Source organism: Colobus angolensis, unplaced genomic scaffold, assembly GCF_000951035.1.
Source record: "Colobus angolensis palliatus isolate OR3802 unplaced genomic scaffold, Cang.pa_1.0 Scaffold299, whole genome shotgun sequence".
In the NCBI taxonomy this organism is placed as follows: Eukaryota; Metazoa; Chordata; class Mammalia; order Primates; family Cercopithecidae; genus Colobus; species Colobus angolensis.
In genome coordinates, this window is record NW_012116254.1 from 691,304 (window position 1) to 694,898 (window position 3,595).

Genomic DNA, 3,595 nt, shown 5'->3' on the forward strand with positions numbered 1-3,595 from the left:
AACTAGGCCTTCAGAGCGACAGTCCTTCATCTTTGTGGGGGAAATGAAGTGAGCTGGGATGGGGCTTGAGGAGATAATAAAAATGACCAGCTAAATCTCAGATTTTTTTTTTAATTACCAAAAAAAAAAAGAAAAAGAAAGTTGAACTGTTCTCTGAATGGAAGAGTCTTCCGGAAGGCCAAATAAGTCTTCTATAAACTGATTTCCCTTCCTGACTGTGATTTACCGGACTGACACCTAATTTGTTCTGAGCACAGTTGATGCCTCAGACACAATGGCGGATGACAGCCCACATAACCTCTCTTTCAGCTTTCATCTCATATATTCCATTTGAAGTTGAGTTCCGACAAGAGAGAGGCACAGAATTAATATTACCTTGGATAGGCTCAGTCTCCAGAGGGAGCAGCAAAAGCTTTTCTGGAAACAATAAACCCTTTAAACATGACAGGGGGAACGGGACCTCAGGAGGTCTCTGAAAGTATCCATTATTAAAGAAAGAGAGAGGAAAACCCTCGTGGGTGACTTTGATTTTTTTTTTTTTCTCTCAGCAGAAGCAATGATGAACTAGTGCCAGTTTTACATACAAATTTAAAGATCTGGGATGGTTTGTGTTAAAAAATCGCTCTTTCCCCTGCTCCTTAGCATATTAAGTAGAGAAAAAGAAATCTTCATGAACTATATTTGTCATGACATTAATATTTCCTTTCTGTTTAATCTGTACTAAACAAAAGTAAAATAAAAATGGAAAATTTTAACAGAAGCCAGAGAGGAAAAACATATTATATCCAATCACATATATATATGGTCAAATTTAATGATCTAAATATATGTGTGAGTCTCAAGGATCAGATATTTTAATTGACACTTAGCAGTGTGAATTTCCACAAAATTCAAACAAGAAAAAGTACAAATACAAATATGCCTATATAGAGAATGTATATTAATAGCAACATCTTATATTGTACAATAATTTTTAAAAACAGGTATATTGACTTACTTGACACTTAGAACAGATGATCTGATATCTTTTACATCTTTTTGTCAAATAACTTGTAATAGCTCCTCTAACTGTAAAAGAATAACTTTAAGAAAATAATGCAGAGGCAGCTTCAGGATAATACACTGTGTGTTGAACCTGGAGTTAAAAATTATGTTCTTAATATGGCCGAGTAGGAACAGCTCCAGGCTACAGCTCCCAGTGCGAGCAACGCAGAAGATGGGTGATTTATGCATTTCTAACTGAGGTACCCAGTTTATCTCACTGGAGCATGTCGGACAATGGGTGCAGCCCACCTAGTGAGAGCTGAAGCAGGGCAAGGCATCACCTCACCCGGGAAGTGCAAGGGGTAAGGGAATTCCGTTTCCTAGCCAAGAGAAACCGTGACACACAGCACTGGGAAAATCGGATCCCTCCCACCCTGATACTGCACTTTTCCAAGGGTCTTAGCAAATGGAACACGAGGAGATTACATCCTGTGCCTGGCTTGGAGGGTCCCACGCCCGCGGGGCCTCCCTCATTGCTAGCACAGCAGCCTGACATCTAACTGCAAGGCAGCAGCCAGGCTGGGGAAGGGGCGCCCGCCTGCCATTGCTCAGCCTTGAATAGGTAAACAAAGTGTCCAGGAAGCTCGAACTGGGTGGAGCCCACTGCAGCTCAAGGAGGCCTGCCTGCTTCTGTAGACTCCACCTCTGGGGACAGAGCATAGTCAAATAAAAGGCAGCAGAAACCTCTGCAGATTTAAATGTCCCTGTCTGACAGTTTTGAAGAGAGTAGTGGTTCTCCCAGCTCAGAGTTTAAGATCTGAGAATGGACACACTGCCTGCTCAAGTGGGTCCCGGACCCCTGAGTAGCATAACTGGGAGGCACCCCCCCATAGAGGCAGACTGACCCCTCACACGTTTGGGTACCCCTCTGAGAGGAAGCTTCCAGAGGAACGATCAGGCAGCAAAAATTGCTGTTCAGCAATATTCACTCTTCTGTAGCCTCTGATACCCAGGCAAACAGGGTCTGGACTGGACCTAGTCTAACAGACCTACAATGGAAGATCCTGACTGTTAGAAGGAAAACTAGCAAACAGAAAGGACACCCACACCAAAATCCCATCTGTAGGTCACCATCATCAAAGACCAAAGGTAGATAAAACCACAAAGACGGGGAGAAACCAGAGCAGAAAAGCTGAAAATTCTAAAAATCGGAGAGCCTCTTCTCCTCCAAAGGAACGCAGCTCCTTGCCAGCAATGGAACAAAGCTGGACAGAGAATAACTTTGACAAGTTGAGAGAAGAAGGCTTCAAACAATCGGTAATAACAAACTTCTCTGAGCTAAAGGAGGATGTTGAAACCCATTGCAAAGAAGCTAAAAACCTTGAAAAAAGATTAGACGAATGACTAACTAGAATAAACAGTGTAGAGAAGTCCTTAAATGACCTGATGGAGTTGAAAACCATGGCACAAGAACTACATGACGAATGCACAAGCCTCAGTAACCAACTCGATCAACTGGAAGAAAGAGTATCAGAGATTGAAGATCAAATGAATGAAATGAAGTGAAAAGAGAAGTTTAGAGAAAAAAGAGTAAAAAGAAATGAACAAAGCCTCCAAGAAATATGGGACTATGTGAAAAGATCAAATCTATGTCTGATTGGTGTACCTGAAAGTGACAGGGAGAATGGTACCAGTTGGAAAACACTCTGCAGGACATTATCCAGGAGAACTTCCCCAACCTAGCAAGGCATTCCAACATTCAAATTCAGGAAATACAGAGAACGCCACAAAAACACTCCTCAAGAAGAGAAACTCCAAGACACATAATTGTCAGATTCACCAAAGTTGAAATGAAGGAAAAAATGTTAAGAGTAGCCAGAGGGAAAGGTCACGTTACCCACAAAGGGAAGCCCATGAGACTAAAAGCAGATCTCTCAGCAGAAACTCTACAAGTCAGGAGAGAGTGGGGGCCAATATTCAACATTCTTAAAGAAAAGAATATTCAACCCAGAATTTCATATCCAGCCAAACTAAGCTTCATAAGTGAAGGAGAAATAAAATCCTTTACAGACAAGCAAATGCTGAGAGATTTTGTCACCACCAGGCCTGCCCTACAAGAGCTCCTGAAGGAAGCACTAAACATGGAAAAGAACAACCAGTACCAGCCACTGCAAAAACATGTCAAAATGTAAAGACCATCGATGCTAGGAAGAAACTGCATCAACTAATGAGCAAAATAACCAGCTAGAATCATAATGACAGGATCAAGTTCACACATAACAATGTTAACCTTAAATGTAAATGGACTAAATGTTCCAACTAAAGACACAGACTGGAAAATTGGATAAAAAGTGAAGACCCATCAGTGTGCTGTATTCAGGAGAACCATCTCACATGCAGAAACACACATAGTCTCAAAATAAAGGGATGGAGGAAGATCGACCAAGCAAATGGAAAACAACAAAAAAGCAGGGGTTGCAATCCTAGTCTCTGATAAAACAGACTTTAAACCAACAAAGATCAAAAGAGACAAAGAAAGTCATTACATAATGGTAAAGGGATCAATTCATCAGGAAGAGCTAACTATCCTAAATATATATGCACCCAATAC